The sequence below is a fragment of the Macrosteles quadrilineatus genome, unplaced genomic scaffold (genome assembly GCF_028750875.1).
Source record: "Macrosteles quadrilineatus isolate MER2022 unplaced genomic scaffold, UCM_ALF_1.0 Scaffold_4__1_contigs__length_99947679, whole genome shotgun sequence".
Taxonomy (NCBI): Eukaryota; Metazoa; Arthropoda; class Insecta; order Hemiptera; family Cicadellidae; genus Macrosteles; species Macrosteles quadrilineatus.
Window position 1 is genome coordinate 71,168,196 of NW_026542597.1, and position 25,297 is coordinate 71,193,492.

The 25,297-nt window shown below is 33.4% G+C and overlaps 1 protein-coding gene and 1 non-coding gene across 2 annotated transcripts in view; one reads left to right on the forward strand and one right to left on the reverse strand.

The window, feature by feature from the left end:
- The window catches only part of LOC128992711 (basement membrane-specific heparan sulfate proteoglycan core protein-like), a 385,028-nt gene that overhangs the window by 227,443 nt on the left and 132,288 nt on the right, over positions 1 to 25,297 (forward strand). The gene's annotated exons all lie outside the window — the stretch shown is intronic.
- Trnar-ucu (transfer RNA arginine (anticodon UCU)) lies at positions 18,223 to 18,295 on the reverse strand. Its single transcript has one exon. It is a non-coding gene; the product is annotated as a tRNA-Arg (tRNA).

Genomic DNA, 25,297 nt, shown 5'->3' on the forward strand with positions numbered 1-25,297 from the left:
CATACTGAATGCAAAGGGATTTACTTGTGTATGTAAACAAAAAATTAGAACCGCGTCTTAGAAAGTGAGTTTACAGGATAGTACGATTTTAACTTCGTAAATTGGTAAAATTACTTTAAAACCTTTTTTATATAACTTTAATTACAGCACAGTTTTGAAACGGCAATCTCGTTCTCCGCGATTACTTAAATTATTTCCCCAATTAAAACCAGATCGCCAAAAATGATTTAACGTACTCGATCTCGACAGGACTATAAATCGTCAGGTTCCGGTGTCGGAGAGCACACAAATTCATCCGGGCCCGCCGGACGGGTTTTTACCTGCAAGTCTGCAAGTTGCGGATAAACTATGCAGCCAGGTGCAATGTGGCATTCGCAGGTGCTAAAACAGCTGTTGCTGCTTGACCTGACCTAAGGCAAGGTGCTTAAGAGGTGCTAACATTGCTAAAATGCAACAAAGATGCTGGTTAGTAGCATTTAGTAGTCAGTGCTGCTCAGTGGAGTTGTTAAATACTGAAAAGGATTGCAATCATGTTTCTGAAAGAGGCAGAGACATGTTTTCGATTTTAGTTCATAGTAAACGAAGACAATACGATAATTGTATTTATGCTACTTACGTAAAACATGTTTTAAGTTGTAAAAATATACCACTCCGATTGCAAAAAGGTGTAAACTTTAGAGCTTTTTTACTGTATGCACTTGCAAATGAGTCAATGAATACACAATGACACAATGTGTAAAACATCAATAAACACCTGATAGTCCTTAGGGCCAACAAATTTATTCCCCTTTACTTTAACGTGGCCCTGAGTATAGAACATTTATTGATTAAAATATACCTTTCACGTTTTGTATTATTTTACAAGTATTTCCAATAAAAAATGCCAAGAATGAACATAGCTTTAATTTTCCGTTTGAAACAACTTTTTTATCCTGAGTAATTTCCTGGTCGACTAGGCAGGTTATCGATAGGTCGGAGGTTCATTTGTAAGAGTAATAATGGGATAATTTCGATATGGGGGCAGGCAGAATCAATTAGTGAAGAAGTAGTGGTGGGAGGGGCGAGGGGTTCTTTCCTCTAATAGCCTTGACTATACAATTTGGCAACTTCTCCCGTCAGACTATTGTTTACCTTCGATAATTCTGGAATATATAATTTACTAATAACTTATAAATATAATGACTAATAACTAATAACACTTTAACTTGAAACAAAGTAATTGGCAGCACACTAAAAAATCTTGTAGGATCTTGTAAGGACATAAGTAATTGATTTATAATCTACGGAATACTATTTGGATTGCTTAGATATTTGGTCGTCTTTGTTTTTCATGGTTCGTAGACTATGTTTGAACTGTTTGTTTGCACTGCAGAGGTTTATAGCTTAATTAGTGTAAGACCATTCAGTTTTTTAGCAAGGGCCTTTTTTAAAAACCTTATGATCAAGGTTACCTTTTTCCAGTTTTAAACCTTAAAAATGCTACTCACTATTGACCAGGTCACCTTCTAATTAGTTTTGTTTTGTCATTTACTATCCGAGTTTGTGCTGTTATCCAAATGAAATTAAAATAAGCCACTTTTTTTATCGTATTCACAGTCATACTGTAATAATAATAAAGATAATGAATACCAAATGCTGCAATAATTGTAGATTTGAACTATTCACACCAACCATCAAAGTTCCAATCAGATTATCAAAACAAATTTCCTTTTAAAATCCGAAATATTCCTAAAATTACAGATTTTTGCTTTGAACAATATAATAGTTATTAAACAAATGAAATCAAACAACAGTATCAAAATTTTATGAGAACAAGTAAACAGTTGGATTAGTCTGTATAGCAAAATAAATCGCACATTTTTGTATAGGCCTGCGATTAAAAGAATCAACCTCCATATGTTCACAAGTAATTTTTCCATAAGACTCGGTTGAAAATAATCTAATAGAGTAGTATATTTTAATCTCTACTCCGTAATTTAGACTCTCCTATAAAGAAAATTTAGATTATATAAAATTACAATTAACAATAAAAAAACAATTTTCATAAACATAACTAAACTATTGTTCACCATTATATTATCGTATCACTAAGATATTCTAAGCTACATAAACCTTTTGCACTTACATATTCTGTTTCATAAAGGAAAACTGTTTAAGATGAAGATCCCTCGGGTATTATGATGCAATGTACCATCAAGTAAACAACGATAAACGCTTTAAACGTCTTTGAAAGCTCGTGTTGTAGGAATAGAACGTCTTTGTAATACTGTGCAAAAATGAAACATTACTCTTTTGTCATTAGGACAACTAAATCATTTGAACCTATCAGGCAACGGAATATGTAAAGTGTTAAACGCAGTACGTTGCCTTCCATGTTATTTTTATTTTTGGGGCAAATAAACCCCTATATAATATATTGTTTATTGAAATACGAGTATATTTATGAAATTGATAGCTTTAATGACAGATTGATTCAGAGTGTTTTTGTAGCAGCTAACCTAAATACTAATTGGGACTAAAAGTTGGTTATTTCGGGTTGGCTCTCTAAATGTTCACGTTGTAACACTTAATGGATTTTAAAATAACAAGCTATGCACTAGATTATTTAAAAACATTCGTTATAGAAGTGGCAGTGCCTGTTACACTTCATAGGTATTTCTTATTATTATTGTAGACATATCCTTGTATAAAAACTTCGTTGCTTACTAACTACTAATGTAGCAGTACAAGTAAACGTCATTTTAGGACGACCGACGTTATTTAAATCCATACAATAATTCATTATTCCTCACCTATGATTAAATACCTCTCAATCGTACGTTTTTATGTGTTGATAATTGCAAAAACAATCTGATCGTGGTTCTATATATGGAGTAAGTAAGAATAAGTACTCAAGTAACTTTTAACTACAGTAAAATTATTTTAGAAAACTCCAAAAACTCGGACCGTAAGTGCGAGAAGGGTGTCTTTTTCAGTGGTCGAGCGAGGGAAGTTATTTATGCGCAAATACTTGGAAAGTCCGGCCCGTTCATCACCAGGGTTTCTGAAGCCAGTCGTGAAATTACCATCCTTCCACCTTGTGAAAGTGGTATTCGCCTTACAAAGACACTTTTTTAAATGTTCCACAGTAGACTTAAAGAAATCCACTTTAAATATTTATATTACTGAAATCGAGGCAAATTTAGTGGCAGTTTTAGACGTACGTGTATTTCATGACTAAAGTTGAAACATAGAGATATTTTGTATTTAATGGTGTAAAAAGATAATTAACTGAATTTAGGCAATGTTTGCATTGTTTTTGAAGAGCAACATATTTACATTGTTAGATTATTATGTTAATACTTTTTGGTACAGATTTAAAATAACTATACTTCAGTCTGCTCAGTTGGTACAGGAATAGTATATTTCAATAAAAGTACCAAGAGTAATATCATAGACGAATATAATTAAATTGTAATTAAATATTTAACTCTATTTACCTACGGTAATATGTTCCAGTGGTAGATTTTTACAATGTGGTAAACTATATTATGCCTCTGTTCACATTCATATTTTAATAATTTAATGAGTAAAACAGCTTATTTAAATTTCAAATAAACATTAACATGCGTTCTAAGCCAACAAAAATATTAGACCATAGAAACAATTATTTTTTTATCCAGTTGCATTACCAATTGCAGTTTTCAACTAGGACTACTGTTATACACTCGGAAGTCTATTTATCCTACTGTAATTTGTTAGTTTCTCCCGAATAATTTAAATTCTTCCATTTCAACAAGATTGCTGTTAACGATAAATTTAAAAAGAATACACGAATTAGAATATCTCCATCGATTATTGACCATAACAGTCAAGTTGAAAACCATCACAAACTTTAAACATCATCATAATGCACATGAATCAGTCAAAATGAAGAATTTTCCAAAATGTCATTAATTTAAACAACATTTTGCTCCAATGAAGGTAAAAAGAATACTCGAATTGAAATATTCCCTATTTCTTTATTTACCAATGTAGTCAAGTTGAAAATCAAACACGTACTTCAACTTCTCCCTGTACATGAATCAGAGAGGAGAATCTCCATAAACGCCGATCATTACCGTTGGGCCAATAAAGCACCTGAGCTGGGGAGGCGCTCTGACAGGTGATGGAACGGCTATCTTGGGAGAAATAGCGTAGCCCCTGGCCTGCCATAGCTCAACTATAGTCCTCCATTGAAACTGTCCGCCCATCTTATAGACCTTTAGAGATCTAGACTGTGCTGGGTGCGTCTTTGACGAAATAGGCAGCCAGGGATGAAAGAAGTGATTGGCAGAACATTTTTGTTGGTTATATACCCCAAAACAGGAAAAAGTATTATCTTCAATCATCTTTGTTTTGCAGGAATGTATTCTTCTATATATATAAAATCCAATGTATGTTTGTTTGTTTGTCCTTTATGGACTCCGAAACCGCTCGACAGATTGTAATGAAACTTTCAGGCATTAATAAGCATTATTCAAGGACGGTTTGTGTGAAGTTTGGTGCAGATTCATCAAAAGGGCTCCGCCCCAGTGGCCCTGGAGTTTCCCATGTTAACCTCATGAGTATATTGAAATGGAATTAAAATATCTTAACAGCTGGTTCTACTGAAAAAAATTATTATGTGATGTTCCAATAGCATTAAAAGGTAATAGGTTTACCAACAGGGTGCAGCACTATTATTTTTTTTCAAATTCATGACACCAGCTATAATTTGCAACCAAAAGGTGAGTGAGCGTAGCGAACGAACTTCAACCAGGTCGTGATTGAGCCATGCGAACGAGCTCATCTTGAAAATGAACAAGCATTTGACATAAAACCACATCAGGACAGGACAACGTCTGTCGGGCCAGCTAGTTTGATTATAAAATCAAAGTAGGTTTGCTAAACAATTAAGAACCCAATTTTAATTTAAAACTTGGCCTATTCCAAAAATAGTCACTAATGTCAGTATCCTAAGTAATTATCCCTCTTGTAGTAATTTTACCGATTTCGTTGATGACTCGTGGTTGAAGATAATGATTAGGCTCGTCACCTTTTGAACCGCACGGTTTCTTAATCAACTTAAATGTGCTCAACCCATTCTTTGTGCTGTAGTTAACAATACATTGTTGGTAGTTCCATTTCCAGTTTAAGTAGTTAGTAGTAGCCGAAAGGTTAAATGTTATCGTTAAAATCCGTTCCTAATTTCAATCCTGTCATACTAGGCTATCAATCAATAATGTCTTACGAAAGATGCATTTTAGATAGCAACAAGACAGTTTATCTAAGAGAAAAATTAATAAAATACAAATAGTATGAAAAAAACTGATACCCTATTTATACTCACTAAAATTTTATAGCATAGTTTATGAACGAATTTTGCTTTACATTACCTGTACGATCATTCTTGGAAGTTTATCGTATCTTAGACAGCTAGCTGGTATTGGAAGGTATAACGTTTGATCGTGTGTGGCCACATTCTACATTTGCTATTCCAAGTTTCCACGTCCGTCGGATTATCGTTGTCATTCGCGTCACTATAATAGTTCAGTCTACAAATCGTGTCTAATCTTACTGGGTGAGGCAAACTGGCAGTTTGACAAGCATAACCTCAGATCATTGTTTATTGCATCGCTTCTTCGAGAGTTGGATAGATATATTTTTTCTACCACCGCGACCGTATGGAAATAGTCACATTACCACACTTGTAAACAGTACGCAAAATAGCTCATTTCTTCATGTTATGAAACATGAAGAATGATCTTGATGGCCATTCCCGCTCGCTAAATCAGCTGATTTCATTGTTGGCTTAAACCTAATTGTAGATAATATTAATGGATTTACTGAAATTCTATTTAAATTAATTTTTTGTTATCAACTGTGACATCCTAAAAGTATATTATTAGATTAACATTATTTTTACAAGCGTCTTCAAAAACGTACCGTATTGAATTATCACTTTAAAAAGATTGACAATTACTCCTTCCAGTTTAAGTATACTAAAGCACAGTTTGACCTGGTTTCAAATGCACTTATCGAAGTCACTTTGATAAAGGTGAGAATCGTTTTATAAATACTATGCGAAAACAATTTTAAATATTTTTTCAACCAATATAAATTATTATAACGCTGAAGGGGGTTTAGCTAGTGACGTTTCGAGACGTTGGTAAGTGTTTAAAGTCAGCTCGTGCCTCGCGACTGTAAACAACAGCATACGTGGCCAAGCATAACGTAGACACTGTGGAATTATATAACATCCACAAACTATCCCACACGTTTATAGTGCGCTATAAATGTAGTTACTGAACGTAAACATATAAACACGAGTATGATCCAAATGTTTGGTCAAAGTGGTCGTCCTTTTTAGGTTTGTGTTTTTGTTTTTTTAGTTGGAATTATTGGTATTGTGCTATTGTGAACATTTCATTCTGTGTATAAATTGAACCTTCGACCACATTGAATTACAATAACAATAGTAAGGTCAAACAACTAACTGTAACTATATGCTCTGAAAGAAATATTTTAGAACCTCTTAGGCTTGCTGTTTGGGGAATAAAGAATAGGAGGACTAAAAAGGACTAAAATGAGAAATGGGAATGCGGATTGTTAATTTGTATAATGGATTTTTAAATGTCGTTTGTTTACAAGTTTTTTAAAGGCTCTATATGAAAATAATGAGTTTTATCCTCACATGCGACATTATATTGCCTAGTTTTATTATCCCCGTTTACTTGTTTTTCCCAGTAAAGGTTCCATACATTCAACTACGAATACGACATGAATACCATAATCAATGTCATAACCAATTATCACATTCTTTTTATTTGTATTACATTAAAAGATTAATGCTTTATCTTTGCCGCTAAATTATGATTGAATGGTTCACATTGGTTCTAATGTTAAAAATCCTTTCTGTATTTTATACAATGAAAACACATATCTTCTGGAGATTCGAATTTAAATATTTCCATTCTACAGTGGTTTTCAACTAAATGATAATCTTGGTTCGAATCCTCCCACAAACTAAAATAAAAATCTCGAGTTAAAATCCTTCTAATCACCAATAGCGTTTCGCGATGGCATAACATCATTACCTGGTGGTTCGGAATCCACTTTAAACAAGAGACCGTAGCAAAAAGTGTAGGTCTCTTCAGTGAGAACCTTCTCTGTGTTGAAGAACTCTCTCCACCGAAATCTGTACGAAAGTTTAAATGAGAATACAGCTTTTAGAAAGACGTTCGTATGAAGGAGAAACGATTGAATGTTTCCTCTAAGGTGTCGACTGGAATCCACATCTCTCAATTCGGATCAGCCATTGATGAAACTAATCCAAGAGGTTGCTCTTGACTGTTTTATTCGTCCTGTTGGGATTCCTACTTTAATCGATTTACTAGGTATCGAATAACAGGTTTGACGAGATAAATACGCCGATCTGGTTTTGTGACATCGTTATCCAATAAATCGACTATTTTAAAATGCAACTGATAGTGATTCGAAGAATGTTTGAATTTTTTGGCCTTACGAAATATTTCAGTGTTTTTAGCTTTGCAGCTGGAGTTATTTTAGGAAGATAATGCTCTACGTATTCAACTTTGCACATTCTCCACGTAGGCATAACAAATATGACAGGGTTTTGTCGAAACTGCTTGTCTTGTTCCAACAATCCCTTTTCCTTTAAAATTGTTCGTAGTCTTCCCTGTGTCTCAACTCAAAACTTTATTGTTTGCATATAGATATAACTATAACATTTTAACCCATTATGTATCGACTATTACCCTTTTATTCCATTTGAAAACACAATTTGGTTTAAAAAAACTTACAACCACTGCTGTTAGAAACCGTAGCTTCTCAAAGTTTGCACATTTAAGTCGAGGAGGAGAAAATTGAAACAAAAAGATGAAGTTTTAAAGATCGCTTTAAGTGCTCAGACAATACAAAAACCGCTTAAGCGGGATTGCGAAGATGACCCAAAATTACTTTACAGAACATTAGGGTCTCGCTTTCAGGGACGGATTGTGGGTGGAGCGCCGAGAGTTACTTTTGATTTACACCCCTTTACTTTCATTCAACTCAAATCACACACTTTTTACTTTCAAGATATAGTTAGGTCTCTCTGTTGAAAAGAAAATAAAATCTAAAATTTGAATAGTTTTTATTCATCATCTTAATTTGTTGGGATTTTTTTAGTTAGATTAGGGTCTTTCAAAACAAATATAATATAACATATAGCGTCAATTTGCATTTATTTTCAAATTTCCATGTAAATTACATAACCTTAAACCGTTTTTTTCTTTTTCTTTTTTTTTCTTTGTCAATGGATAAACATACCTAGTTATCATGTGTTCCATTGCTAAGAAAACGACTTACAAAGAGAGTATGTATACTTTTTGAGATCTTGGCTATTTGCTAGTTCTGCAGGTTATATGTACGTGATAGACGCATTTAATCATACTCTGAAGTATCTAGATCTAAATTTATCTTCATAAATTAAGAGGTAATCAACCTCAAATTACTCAACACTGCCCGGCGTGGATTACGTCATGATCATTATTCAGCGTCCTCGGAGGAGAGTTTCTGCCGTTGTTGTTGGTGATGTCCAGGTAATGGGGTCAATACCCATTAGCGTCCCTACCCTCAATATTGGCTGTGTTACATCAGTATCAAAATATCAACTGTGTTGTGCGCTTTAGCAACTGTGTTGTGTGCTTTAGGAACTGTGTTGTGCGCTTTAGCAACTATGTTGTGTGCTTTAGCAACTATGTTGTGTGCTTTAGCAACTGTCTTGTGTGCTTTAGCAACTATGTTGTGTGCTTTAGCAACTGTGTTGTGCGCTTTAGCAACTATGTTGTGCGGTTTAGCAACTGTCTTGTGTGCTTTAGCAACTGTGTTGTGAGCTTATATACATTACTTAACGATCTTTATAGATCTGAATGGATAATATTGTGATGTAGGAGTTAAATTCTGATAGGGGTATTGTAGACAGTTTTGGAATGGAAATAGTAAAGTTGAGTTGCTGACTTTGTAGTGTAACGCCATTGGGTTTATTCTCCTCAAACCTGTCGATCGTTCCCAACTAAAAAAGTAACCTTGGTGCATGAAAGACCTCGGTGCGAGAGCTAAACATTTTGAGGAAGAGATTTAATAGCCCAGTTTTGGTTCACCGCATGCCTTAACTTAAGACCAGACAAGATATATCACATAATACCAGATGATTATATAGTTAAGTTTTCTTTAAGAAAAATCAATGGTTGTAGCTGTATCGTTCAATTTGTTTAATTTACTCCGCAAGCTTAACGAGTGGATTACTTTCGAGCAATCGTTTTGTAATATTAACCTATTTTCCGAATTGATACATCATAAACATTTGCAAATTTTCTCAATACCACTAACTCATGAAAATACCTTTTCAATGGTTGTTATAAGGATACCACCTAAAGCTAAAGCTTTTTAGTATGACCCCCTTGAGGTCCCGAATCATAATGTTTTTGCCACTGTAAAATGAAGTGGCAACCCAAATTCTTTCGTAATTATTTCGTCAATTAGTCCCTTCATTACCACATAATTTATACAAGGTGGTCCAAAAATACCTGACATATTTTAACATAAATAAACTGTGTCAGTGTTTTTGGACCACGCTAAGCGAATTTCCATTTACCTCGCTGGATTTCTACTAATATATTCCCTAAAAATTGTCAGATTTATTTCTTATTTAAATAACAATAATTTTAGTAATTACTTAGGTTTGCTGCTACAGGGAAGATATTGAGGTGTGTTTTTAATTGCAATGTTGATAGCTTAGTTCGAAATAAACCAAATGTCCAAATTTGGTTAAAATATATCCATACATGGGAATTTTAAATTGACAGTATTTTTGTATATCTCCGTAACCGTTGGGAATACAACAATTTATTGTACTAAATTATTTCTTTTTTTAAGCTCTACACAATGGTTTGGAGAGAAATTATGAAATTTTGTGTTTATTATAAAAAATCAACTTTACTCCATCAAACCCCCCCATAAACTTCCGTTTCCGTAGTCCGAATATGCTAGGTCGCGAACGCGTTCGAATAAAAGTATATAAAAGTAATTTTATATTTTTTATTATTTTCTCTTGAGTTTTCAATGCTATGGTGATGAGAATGTCTGGATATTTTGTTCCCAACTGGTTTTCCTGGAATGGCTTGGGTAAAAAGTATTGTACTTAAATGTCACAAATCAAACTATGGACAGCAGCACACTCACACTCTCAGACTCAATTAGTTGTCGGTTTAATTCAATTCAATTTAGATCATGCAAATTTTATTCCAAGAGTAAACTATTTGTTTTGTGGTCGACTAAAACTATACCTCGGTAACACATTGAAAAGCATATATTTCATTTTTCGAATACAAATTAAGGTTCAGCTTGAATTTTCTCTAAAGATTCTATGATTTTCAAAGTTCTTGAAGCTTTCTGTAGACGCTATACACACAATAAACGTATAGTTTGGCAAAATTGTCATTTCCTCCCAAAAATCCGTTGTATGTACAGGCCCTGTCGACCCACCTCTGTGATGGCTTAAGAAATATTTCTTCTCTGGTTCATTTAGGTGTTTCTGTTGAAATTGAGGATCAGTCAATAGAATTACAATATTAAGAAAGGTTAAGAATTGGGCTTTAAAAGTATTAAGAAATAAACTTAGGCTATATGGATTCAGTACCTGTCGGTAGTTCCACTACCTGGTTTTGGTTGTTTGCCTGTTCTGTTTTTCACGAAATGCCAATCTTATCACCACTATCAAACATTTTGTTGCATTTGTCGTGTTCAATATGTGTTTTAATGTGTCAACAAAGCAACTTAAGTGTTATTAACATGCTTACTGGAAGGCGGTGTTTGGAAATGGCATCCTACAAAAACACGAAACACAATTGTTACAGTTTTAACTGATGAAATGCAGGTCTAATATAAATGCTGTAAATATATAACATCACAGACTATTATGGCATAGTCGAATGGTATATTGACTGTGATAACAGTGAACATTGCATCTTTAGGCTACGCATGAATGGTTATGAATTTTAAAAAGTAAATTTAAAATAAATTGAAGGACGTAAAATTTGACTTTTGAAAGTTTTGTGAATGGTTATTCATTTACCACAATAATTATGTTAGTTTGTATTATCTGCAGTAAAACTGAGAATTGAAGTTGTAACTCACCTAAGGTTCGGGAAATGTGTTGCTCTCAAATTTTAGTCAAGTTTTCAACACTTCCATCGATGCTGATGTTTTGGTGTGAATATTCATATAAACTCATAACATGCACAAACATGAAATAAAAAAAGTATATTAGGATAATTTATACTTAAATAAAAAAAATAATATATATATATATATATCTACGTTTCTGTCAGTTTTAAACTAGTTAAATTTATTGAATTCTTTATTGACCAAATCACTCTTTAGATCGTAAATTTAAGGGTAGCTAATTCCTTAACTGGCCGCCAGAGATTTACCCCAATGCCATCTGGTGGTAAACTCCTGAACTATTGCAGGCCCAATGTAAACAAAGCAATATTTTGCATTGCGAGAGTTCTGTTTTATACAGGTTATTCAATTTAATCAAACTTCTGCTATCGTTTATATACATTTTAAAAGCTACTTAACTTTTTACTATTATATTTATTAAACTCATAGGATTTTTTTTTACTAAAATACATAAAATGTAAATAATTGCATTTGCCTCTCGCAGGGATGTAAGTGAATTAATACATCCATATGAGAGTAATTGTTTTTGTTTTTTGTAACGCTATCCAACTGTAAGTATACCATTCTCTGCGAAGCTGTGACTCGACTCGCCCGGGTCGAGGAATGGCTTAAAAATAATAATGATAATTTAGAGAAAATAACATAATATACCGTACTTGTATACTGTCTCCTCTAGTCTCTAGTCCAATCCCACTCCTGCATTAAATCTGAGACAAATCATAACATATTACAACTGAAGGTAATATGAAAGTTTCGGAAGTAAACATATCAAATACATTAGTCGACATCTTATGTCTTAATGGGATATCCTTTGGCAATAACTTAGAACAAACATAAATTATTTTTATAATACAAACTTTTAAACGGAAATTTCCTCTCAATTAAACAAAAAAAGATAATATTTAACATGAAGTCTGATGACAATACGACGTGGTAAAGTAATCCAAATTTCAAAATCCAGAGAGATTTGAGTTTACAAACTGGATAACAAAATATTTGATTAAATTTAATCAACATAATCATAATGGAGGGACTTATCCAATATCTAGGAATAACTTATCGTCTAATATATCTATCCTTGTTTTGTTTTCTAGATACTGTAGATGTTTGGATCTAGTGTAGGGTGATGCCCAACACATAGTATTACGACCTTATTGATATTACTAATCAAATAGATTACGTTGTTATTACGCATCAAATTTACCAGATAGATATTTTTTTCGTCCAACTTCAAAGTCTCAAAATAATGTATTGCTTCCTAACGTTTTGCTTCCTTCTGTAGATGTTATAAGTTTGTTTTTAAAACTACAAATTACTGTATACATTTCGAGCGATTTATATTGCTTTAGTTTTAGTACTATTAACATTAATTGAACAATTACATTCTATTTATATGTAGGCTATTGCTCTTATATTAATACTCCATAGACGTGTACTTACTCAATCAAATAGTACAACGTAGCCGTTTATATCCACACATTTGACGTGACGTGACAATCTGTTATACTTTTGAGCCTTGAGAGGTTGAGTTTCGGTGTTTTTTGGATCCCATGTCTTCCGGGTTGAACAATCTTCTTAGGAGATGACAGATCCACTTGTTTATACCAAGAAGTTGCCTAATAAAAGTACAGTATATTTAATAAACTAGATTTCGTTTAAATTACTGCGTGCATTGATTGAATTAATATAAATGCAATTTTCAATATCCATGGTAACAAAAATAAATCTTTTGTATGAAAAACTATGACGAAAGCGATAAACAATAGTTATTTGTGCAACTAGTGAGCAATGAAATGGATACATAGTAATGGATATTCGCCTACTATATACGGCTCGTGAGTAAGGCTTTCTCTCGAGTGAGGCAATTGCACTTTGCACTCGATTTGCACATTATATTTTTCCTACAGTTACCATAAAACAAATAAATTGGTAAAGAAACGTGCCTTCACGTTGCAAATCTGGAGTGAGGCAAAGTAATTAGAGTGAGACAATGCTAACATTTATGTTAAAATGTGTCAGTGCTTTTTGGACCACGATGTATTTAATGTGGTATGAATGTGTATACTTGTTTTCTTCAATTGTAATTTCACACCTGATACTGCAGCTCGTAATTTAAAATGATTTGGATCTTTCAATGAAAGGTTTCACACACGAATAAATCCAAACCGTTGATGTTTGTGGTGAAGTTGAATGGTAAACGTATACGTATATTCAATCGCAGCGGACAGTTCTGTTGTTTAACTCAGTGATCGTGGGTACAAGTCGTTAAAAGCCAGTAGAGTGACAGAGATAGATAGAGACAAGCACATGCAACAGACGACAGCCGTCCCCAGTAGGTATATTGCGCTACAAATTGAAATACTTGCTCGATATTTAGTCGTCTGAAGGTCAAGTTTTACCTAAGTTTTTGCGTGTTAAACCCAAAATGGAATTTGTGTGAATATGACCCATAGTTGCCAAATGAAAATGTAGAAAAATGTTTTTACAATAGAAAAATTACAAGTGGTAAATTTTAATGTTTATATGGTTTAACTGAAATATTTGTGGATATTCCGGTAATCAAAGACTACAATTTCGAGACCCTAGCCACTTTAAAACTACTTTATCATATTTAAGTTTTAGTAAATGCAACTTTCAAGATCTTGAGGAGGATGATAATGTTAACTGTATAAATAAAAAACTTGGCAATATACTGTACAATATGGGAAATATTACTCATTGACACTTTGAGCAATAAGTTGAAAATTCTTAGTCTATATTTAGTTATGAGTAGAATCATTGAGATATCAGTGCCAAATTTTCCTATGTTTAAATTGTTGTTATTTCTAACAGAATCGTTTTATTTAGGGTCTCTACGCTAACAACGTACATAACTGTGGAGAAATCAATATGATACCTCGTACAGTAAGTGCATAAGGTGTAGGGAAACGCAAAATGTTTTTCCTATTTTCCTAGGTTGGCCAACGCGTTGTCCTTCCGATTTGTAAAACGTATATTTAAATACATCAGTGTTTTTACCATTACAAAACCAAACACATTTGGCTTTTAGAATCAATCATGATTTAAATAACAATTTGCATATAAAATTCCAGAAAAATCACCTATGATTCACTCGCATTTGTCATATTTTACGTTTTGTTGACACTAATAATGGTTTTCAAAATCGTTTTAAATTTGTTTTTGGTATCATAATTTTACCAACTCTAATAAAATAGTTTTAAAATGAATTAAAAAAATTAATACATCCAGGAAAAGTTTATCCCTTTAGGTGTGGTTGAAATATAAATTACCAAATCACCAATGCAACGTTTACGACAATAGTTTGTGTTGTGTACAGTCGCCGTAAGTTTTAACAGGACAGTGGGGAATAGTCTGATGCTGTACATCAATATAGCCAATATTGAGCGTAGGGACGCTAATGGGTATTGACCCCATTACCTGGATGGACATCACCAACAACAACGGCAGAAACTCTCCTCCGAGGACGCTGAATAATGATCATGTAATGTACACCGGCCTCTGCTGGGTAATAGCGATGCAATCATTAACTGGCGTTTATTTATCTTAGTCTAAACATAAGTTATTTTATCTAGTTGACTAAGGTGTTAGAACCGTAAAAATACAAACAATTTGTATAAGTTCCAAGTTCCATCGAGCTAAGGCAATTAATTCTGCAAAAATAGGAAACAATCAAGTAGTTAATTTATAATACACCATCTTAAATATTTAAGCCAATCTGTTTTTACTTTTCATATTTTTTTACGATGGTTTTGTCAGTTTAGTTAAGTGTAAGAAACGTCTATAATATAGTATTCTAGCCTACTAAAAAAATCTTGCATAAATTTGTACAATCGTTAAACTATAGATAACTAGAATAATTTTGCGGTTCATATTTAAATAAAACATAGGATCTGCAATTAAAATAGAAATTCGGATAAAATAAATATTAGTGCGTATGTAACAAATAAACGACCATTTTAATTTGTAACTTAAGTTATTTTCTATTTTTAGCGTAAAAGGTTCAGGGTTTTAGTTATGGATCCAACGTCCTTAAAAAGTGTCATAAGTGCCAAAAAATATCTGGAAATAATGCTTAACAACCAATACCTCAATTTCACAAAAATATTTACAAATTTACTCTTTACACATTATTCAAGTTAGTATTATAATAAAGACGCTGGTAAAATTAATGTTGTAGTTTTTTGCTAACTTTTATTTTGAGATTCCTAGCTAACTATGAATATATGAGCATATCTAGCCGTTAGTCATAGCCCGTTTTCTCACAGGTTTCTGACGTGTCGCCGAAATCGATCGTAACGGGTTTCTAATCATCTTCCCGCTTATCTGAGTGATTTATGTTAAACAATCATATTTAGAAAAACATGAGAATGCTGAGGAAGAAATTGTTTTCACTATTTATTTTTCAAAGGTCATTGTTTTGTTAAAATAACTGATGAAATTCAACTTTAAATGACGTGTTAAAGTTGTAAGATTGACATGAGCTCTAACCGTTTTACGATATATACTTAGGAAACCGTTATGCATTGACATACAATTCTAATAGTACAAGTATACTTACCAACCTTTTTTACAATCTAGAGCCTAGTTTTACTCGTGTATAATGTGTGGTGACGTTTGAGAGCGATGATGTCAACTTATGTTTCATCGTTACTTAAAGATCCATTTTACAATTTTTAATATTTTTCTTTAAAAAAATAGGTACCATAGAAACCACGATTGTGGAAAATTAAATTGATTAATTTGGTTTGGATACTTTTAAAATAGGATAAATAGCAATGAACAAATACTAAACAACAAAACACCCTTATCATAACCCGTACAGAATTATCTTTGGAGCTGATCGATAAGAATATCTACCGAGACAGGAATGTGTTTTATATACAGGGTTAGTAAAAAGTGTGGAGACCCCCTGTTATTTTTTTAACGGCCCATACTAGAAAAACTAAACTCGGCACACTATTATGGCATGTTATGAAGTACTTTTTGGGCATAACCGCCACCAGGTGGCGGTTATGCCCAAAAAGTACTTCATAACATGCCATAAAGGTGTGCTGAGTTTAGTTTTTCTAGTATGGGCCGTTAAAAAAATAACAGGGGGTCTCCACACTTTTTACTAACCCTGTATTATGTTCATTAATAAGCCTAGAATCTTTTTATAATGACAATTACGTTTTTATACACCAGCAAAATGTATGACCAATTGAAAAGGAATAATAGAGTTCAATAATAGACTACTAAAGAGGCTTTTAATGTGATGTTTCATAAAATAATGATGTATTAGTAGTAACACTAAAATCTAACGTACCATTTCTTACCCACACTATCTCTAGCCCTCTACTCCTCATCATTACTGCTCCTGCAATTAACGACCTCAAAGTGGCGAGAGACGACGAAGCCAATTTTTAATTAAAACTAAAACTCTGGCCGATATTATTTAACGATTTAAAAGTACGTGACAAGACGCAGGTTTTTATCACCCTGGTGATAATGTCCCAATATTTTGTCTTGTAATGAGTTCCATAAACAAAGTTCTTTGTGACCTCGTTGGAGGGAAACTGAGAAAATATCACTTTAAAGTTTTGATACCTAGCCTTGTGGATTTTTCAATATTAAAGTTTTTAAGCTATATTTTTGCGGGTGTGTATAACTTTGTTTCAAAAATATATTTTAACACTTTTTTACTTTGGAATGGCGACCATACGAAGGTAGGCATTTTAAGCATAGACAAAAAGAAGCCAAGTATGAATGGAGATGAGTGTAGGATGAGTGGCGCGATCTTGTAGTCTTGTTAGTAACTAAGACAACATGTTCCTTAGACAGTACTGGTAATTAGCCATACAGCCAATGGCAAATAAGGACCTACAGTTTATAGTGGAATTCGAACCTCATTTTTGCCTTGTAATTTACGAATTGGTAAAATCATCAGGATAGTACTGCGGGTAGTCAGTGGTCATAGTCACTAGTGTGGACGTTAATCCGTATTGAATTAGTAGTATAAGTGCATAGTAACTAACAATTAAAATGTGTAGAGTTGAAAATAGTGTTAAAGGTTATGTATAATTTTTGTAGACGATGTTTTAAAGGCGTGTCAATCATAATACATGAGCTTGGCTGAATATGAATGTGATTTATTATATTTAGTTTACAGCTTCCGTAAACACGTCGAAACGCTAGTACGCGATTCATATTGACCTTTATTATCCTAATAGGAATATTTTTCATCATAAAATAAAATTATTACATTATTAATCAGGTATGTCTTATTTTGATGGATGGATATTCTTACTGACGTTGAAAAGCGTATTTTACGTTGTAAGGAATCAGTTTAGTTTTTTTTCTCTCTCCAGGGCGAATATTAAAATAGAGGACGTAAGTTTGAGAATATTAAACCACCAGAGTATCAACAGTGTATACAGATGCTAATATGACTCGGCAAAAAGCTGTGAAGAGTCAATGGCCCATGAACTTGTCAGGGTTTCGTCTTTTTGCCAGTAGTAAACACTGAAAATACTCATTTAAAAGAATATATACTTCACTTTTCTGGGTCGTTTTGTTTACACAATATATGGATGAAAAATGGGTATAATTTGTGTAATTGTATATAAGTGTAATTTTTAATTTCCTCCTATACATCCTAAAAGTCGAAGAATAAAAATGTGTATTAAATATTGTGTAAATCTTAGAAATGTTGAGCATTCTTGTTTGTATTTAAAACATTTAAGTGTTCCACTTGTAGAATTATATAAGGAAACATTAGTTCGCCACAAACAATAAAATATTCACATTCGCTTTACACAACAAAATTTCAAATCAAGAAATTGAACTAAACCAAAAAAATTCTGTCTTTCTATAACTAATGGTGGTTACTAACCCCGTTTTCCTCACAGATTTTTTAGTTACTTAATTCCTAACAAAGGGTTTGGTAACGTTCTACAACAGTGAGGTAAAACTTTCCATCCCTGGTGGGGATCGAACCCACGACCTTTGGATTAGAAGTCCAACGTGCTATCCTCTGCGCCACAGGGACTTGTTTGACTTCGGGAGTTGGCGCATGTCACTACCATATAGGAGTCAAAATAGCTACTAATTAATAGTTACAGTAATTGTCAATATTATTTACAATTATTCCCATGTAGCGTTATCTTCCATTTGCATTGGTCGCGTACTCTTTTGGTTGCCCTTATGTCCATGTATTTAAAATGTATACTAATGCCTATATGTACATTTACTAGTATTTAAAATATATATCTGCAAACTTCCTGTGCCTAATTTTGTTACGGATACTCGGATGGTTACTATTATTTTCTATATTTTTTAACTGGGTAGTGAAAGTCACCGATATAAAATGTTAAATAACCTATTAAATAACAGTAACGGTTGCATGTCGCGCAGTTTCGTGGCTACAGTATCCTTAATCACGGTCCATTCCACGCAATGGCTCGGTTATTGATACTCTGTCACAGTTAATAGGTTGTGAACATTGAATGTCTGGGCAAGACAATGTTCCATCAATCAATAAAAAGCGAAATCAAAAGGTTTAAAACACAATTTCGTAAATGGGTTATGGTGAATTGCAGTATTAAATTCTATAAGCAGCCGTCATGGGTTAAAATGCCGCAGGAAATGTGTTTCGAGGTTCCTTTGACCATCAAGATTCCCCTTGTATTGACTTGAAGATATGCTATAATTAGTGCGGTTTAAGAAAATCTGAACATAACCAAACTTCTGCATACTTAACTGCATTAGTAAAAAATTCTTTCCGCATATACTGGTATGTTACCAATCGTCGTAGTACTTACAGATATCGCCTAAACTACAAAACTAATTTTCCCAATGGCTATATATTATTCGAATTAAAATAATCCCCACCTAAAATACCACACAAAACAATCTTATTCAGCGAATATTTTTCAAATACTCGCAAAACTCACATTATAGGATTTGTGTATAATTTACCACTTTACTCGGAAACCTTTTTTTTTTCAAAGAGCAACTGTTAATGAAAGAAGCCAATCCAACATTCTTGCCTATATAATTCGCTCTAAGTTGAAATGTTAATCTAGACGACATTCCTCAGTGAGCGATCTTGAAATGAGCCTCCACCAGTGGCCGATGGTAATCGTATTAAAGATGCACTTTTCAATTAATATTATCGCCTTATGCTAATCTCACTGATGGAATTATATTCTCAAGAACCGCTGAACGAGAAGTAATTATGATCTTTTAGTCCAAGTGCTGAGTATCCATTTTATTTTTTGTAGGAAGAAACTCATATACTAGGTTAAGAATACGGTTAACATCTACACATCTTGTTGGTATGCCGGGAATTAAACACGTCATTCCCCCCTAATAGGTGAGTAGTCTCTACGTAAACGGGATAATCTTTAGGACAGAATACCTTTTGCCCCGAAAGCAGTAGTATAATCATTAGTAAAACTTGTATCTTCGTTTAATTTGTAATTAGAATTGAGTTTTCTTGGGTCAGGTTTATGTTGGGTGGATTAGACTACAATAAAATAAAATTAGAATGATCAGGTTATGACCATTAATAACCCGAAAGCTTTTTTTACGCTTTTGCATATGCCTCAAATAACAAAAAACAATAAAACTTGAAATTTTCTCACCGTAACCAAGTTTTTCCTCCAAACTGTTTACGTTAAGCAAAAATTGACAAAACACTTAGTTGTCGGGAATGATATTTTGTTTATGACATCAAACGCGTAAAAAGCGCCTCTGTGGCTGAATTGAACATCTTTGTGTAGATGACCCGAGATTCCATTTACTGAGCATTAGAGGCGCTTTGAGAACCAGATTGCAGGAGGGGTGCGAAGGGCGGCTTTTGATTTATGAGAACATCCCCCCCCCTCCAAGTGCTCTGGGCATAATGAAATTTTAACTTTTTTAAAGTTGTAATCCCTGTACAAAATAAAGCTGGGTGTCGCGTCGGTTATATTTTCATTATGTTAACTGATAAAGCTGTTAGTTAAGTTGGTATCCTGGAGTGTTTCATTTTTGTTTTATTTGTTCAGTGTGTTTGTAATTTATGTGAAAACGGGGTTTTTGTTATTTTTGTTTCTTTCTAGTTTTATAATTTAGGTGGTTTGTAAGAATTTGAAAAGTCATCGAAATGCTTCCTCATTAATTACTGTTGGATTTTCTCTACTTAAAATCTTAGCTGAGTTTGATCTTGTGTAACTAGTTTACAAGTTGATAAACATCTGATCTTAGTCACCAACAATGATACGTAAAGAATCACACTTAACCGCCATTCATGCTCACCTTGTAGTATGCCCTAGTAGGTGTGTTCTACAAAAATATTTGCAGTATTCAAAGGATTGTGCTATATTCAACAAGGTTTGAGTTTACTAGAACTCCGATAAAGATAATAATCTCTTTCCTGCATTCAATCAACCTTTGAACATTCCCTATGCAATTTAAACCTTGCCTTAGGTACGGTAAAAATTGAAAATATAAAAATGTAAAATTAAACCATACTACTTGGAAACATATGTTGTACACCTTAAATATTATGTTGAAGTGTACCACACACAAACATAACACACAAACACGCCCTTCTTCATTATTCTAGCAGTTCCATCTATTGAGTGAATTCAATTGTTTGCTGTAGACCACCAGAAACCTCTTCTATTACACCAGGCTAACAGAAAGTTTGGTACATGTTTAAATAACTGAATCGAAATTTTTCTGTGATCTTTAGTCTTCTACGTCCTATAGGAACTTTCCAGCCTGGTGCCAAAGTCTTACATTGTCTACGGACCCTGGTTCTCTAGCCGTTTGGCCGTTTGTCTCGCAGTAGGCGAGATATGTGGTCAGATGATGTCAGTCCAGTCCTCCCACACCAGCACGGTGACACAGATAACGTCACCCGACCACGGCATTGACAAGCCGTCGATACATCTAGGAAATAATGGACGTTACATCATTCTGCCGACAATCTTGTTGATTTGTGGACAAAGTTAAGTCAATAAATCAAATCACAAACCAAGCTAGTGTTTTTTGACTTGATTTATTGCTCTCAAACTTTTCTTAAATTCATTAAAAGTATCGATTGAAACCTTTAAGGCTTGTGGACATTTCGTGTGAAACCTTTAAGGCTTGTGGACATTTCGTGTCTTCACTTAGTAGATTTTTTTAAATATAATAGTGTAACGGTTAACCAAACCTCAAGTTTATATAGTTTACAATTCGCTGCTAAATCAGTTTTATATGATTACAATTATGGAATTAATAATAGGTACTTCTTTTTTCGTTCTGAAGGATTTTCCTTACTTGGATTGATAACTGATATGTTTCGGACTTAAAATGGACTCTAGTAGACCTAATCCGAAACTAAAGTAGTGTACTACTGTCACAAGATTATTTGGAGCAAGAAGTTTCATATCAGCTTTGCTTCAATTTCCCCAAAGAAAACTTCCACAGGCTATTTTACCAATAAACATCCTAACAGTTGATAACGTAAATTAAGAATATGGCAATTTACATCACCACTCTCTGCCGTTGGGTCAATTAAACCACGTTTGATAAAACTGGCTACAGCTCAATGGTCTATTTTCTCAATGGTCATTTACAAAAAGGCAAAAGTAGTATAGCTATGACCTTTATTGTAAGATTTCTCGACTCTTGGTTTGGTGTTATCGTAAAAACCAATATCAGCACAGCAGTCTGTATATTACTGTTGAATTTAGTTGAGATTACATTGAATATATTATGTTTACATTTGATCGGACAAGTTATAGTTGTGTCTGCCGTTGATCTGTTTATTAAACTGATGGATTAGTTCACGTTCCAGAACGCTATTTCTGCCAGGTGATGAATTTTGTGCCTGACTTTCACCAATTTGCGATCTTAATGCACGCCTCATTGTAATCTAACTTGCCTTGACTTATCCAATCTTCCGTCTTCGCGAGAGGAATACAGCATCCATTTGTCTTCACTAGCATCCGAGACTGCAATAAGGTGTTAGAATTTAGCACGAATGATATTGAAATTAAACAATATATATTTTATGAGAGGTCCTAATCTGGGAATTTTGTTATGGACTTTTCCCCTTGATTGTCAACACATTATAAACTTTGACTCTCACAATTTTCGTGACTTTGGATACGACCTCTCATCCTATAGTAAAATCTCGATCTTCGCTTGACGAAGAATATGTTTTCCTGGCTATTTTAGCCTAAATATCAGATTGCACTATTCTTCCCCTTTTTTGAACTACATTTATAATACTTGAGATGCCCACGAAACAATTTCATGACAAATATAAGATCGAAACTTGCGGTTTGACATTAAAAATAGGTCCTGTTGTTTGTTTGAAAGTATAATTTTCTGTTGGCCATTTCGTTGCTAAATAACTATTCTTGCACCCCTCTGTATTTTCCTCGTATGTAGCTAATAATTCGGATGGACGTATGCAAAAAATGCATTAAAACTGAGTTTTATGCAACAATATTTTTAATTAAAATTTGTAAAATACTACAAAAATTATCTCATTCGAAAAACTACAATAAACTCATAATAAGAAACCCCACGGAGCGCAAAAACAATCAAAACTTTCGACCATAAGACTTTAGCTTGGTGTTCAGCATTCAGCTCTGACTGAAGACAATTACACGATCGTTATAAGTGTTTCTGAGGTACATCAGGAAAGTAATCTTCAGCAAGACGTGATGAGCATTGCCAACCTGAAAGATTAACTCAAGAACTGTTGAGATTTTTTAATGGATATATTTTAGTTTACATCACGTTTTTATTCTTAATGTTATCTTGAAATGTTTAAAGTACCCCTCTCGGCCCTCTCACATTTGGTGCAGCATATTTGAATTTTTTCGACATTACTTTTGAACTGTAAAATAGGCCAGGGATTTTCTTTTAGCATATATTTTACGTAAATTGCACTTTATCGTCATTACTTGTATCATACTACTCTCTCGGTTTAATCTAAGGCTTTTAGCAAAATTTACCCCCACGAGTTTATGTAAGAAATAAGTCGTAAGATTGCTAACAGAATAAATTATGTTTTGATAACACAAACAAAATTGAAGTTGTTTGTGCTAGCTAAAATATTCTGCAATTCACCGTTCATGTAATACAATATCGGCCAAACATTTAACATTCGTATGAAACTTAAAAAGAAAATTAAAAAGTGTACATTAGGCTTCCTTGTAAATTAAGGACAACACATTTTGACAACTCTTTATGGACTAATTCACACAATAAAACATGTTAAGACTAAAGTAAATATTCGCCAGTTAATGATTCCATCGCTATTACCCAGCAGAGGCCGGTGTACATTACATGATCATTATTCAGCGTCCTCGGAGGAGAGTTTCTGCCGTTGTTGTTGGTGATGTCCAGGTAATGGGGTCAATACCCATTAGCGTCCCTACCCTCAATATTGGCTATATTGAATTATAGCAGCACAACGTTGTTCTCTACTTTTGTTTTCACGATCTGTTTACAGCCGATTATTCCCGGTTGTCCAGTTAAAACTTACGGCCGCAACTAATAAAACACAACGTTAAACAGCTTCGTAATTTTGTTTCGACGTTTTGCGATAAGTATATTATTGTCTATGGACTATTTATGAACATTGTGTGTTGTATGTTAAAATCTAGTTTGAAATTTTAATAGTGTTATAGTCGCTTTGGAAAATATTAACCGTTTTAAGACTTGTGTAGTTTTTGGGGGTTTCGTATTGTTTTGAAAACGCTTCTTTGATTTAGAATTTGAATGAAAAGGGGCATTTATAATTTACATTTATTACTTGGCACTGATTATTTAGCTTTTGGTATCATCCTCTTAAAAATAAATTCTGTTGGATTATCCTCGTGTGAATTCAAATAAACACACGAAACACAGTTTTTGTTTGTAAAACTATACTTTTTATTGGTGAAAGTTGAATTTGGTCTACAAGTCATTCATTTTTATTACCGACCGGGAAAGTTGTAATCTTTGCTTTAGTATCTGGCCTGTGAGACATTCAATAAATTTAAAAATGTAAAACTTGAAATTGTGCGGCCGATTTAAAAAATGCCCTAATTGCTCTCATACAAAGTCATTCAGTACTAACTAAACAAAAATAAATTACCGTAAAGAGCAATATACCGTCTACATAAAGTGTTGTTTTTAAAAAATACATTGTACAGTATACCTATTTTTACGGAAATTAAATAAAAGAAATGTTTTATAACACTTAAAACATATATTTTCGCTTATACTGTTACTCACAAGCCGGTAAATATACAAAAAAGATGTTGTGGTGATCGATTTCGATTGGACACTCCAACCATCATCAGACCTAATTGTGAGTAACAGTATAAGCGTAAATATATTTTTTAAGTGTTATAAGACGTTTCTTTTATTTACTTTCCGTAAATTTGATAACACGTACAATACTAATCAAGAAGTTACCTATTAAAAAAAAAAATTCACCAGTTTAGAAGAATTGTCACGTTTAATGTTAATTTGACGTTTTACATCCTCATTTGCCCATTATAATTTGTGTATAATCGTTTCACCCCTTATTCGCGCGCACACACCCTGTTATCTCATAACAGCCCCTGTCATGATGTTATTGTATTACCCACCGTAGTCTCATAATCACACATTTATTGTCACATTATAAATAACCGAATCGTCCGATTATTGAGTTTCACGTCGGTCATACCCATAAGGTAACGTCATTTCGCTAACATCGTTTATGACTTCATTTATGTCGTGTGAATACCAAATATAGCGGAATTCAGTTTACTGTGTTAGCAATAAATAGATATACGTAGTTGTATTAAATTATATATTTGTCTGATAAAGGATATGTAATGGAAGAGGTAAATAATTATTAGAGATAATAGCTGACTAAACCGACAGAAGATTATTTTTAAATGCTCAATTTTGGGAAAAAGCACATTGATAAATAGTACTACCAGCTGCCTGATCAACTTTATTATTGTTGTGATAATTTTTAAATACCCCCGCCGCAGCAAACCTGCAGACTAAGCGAATGTCCATC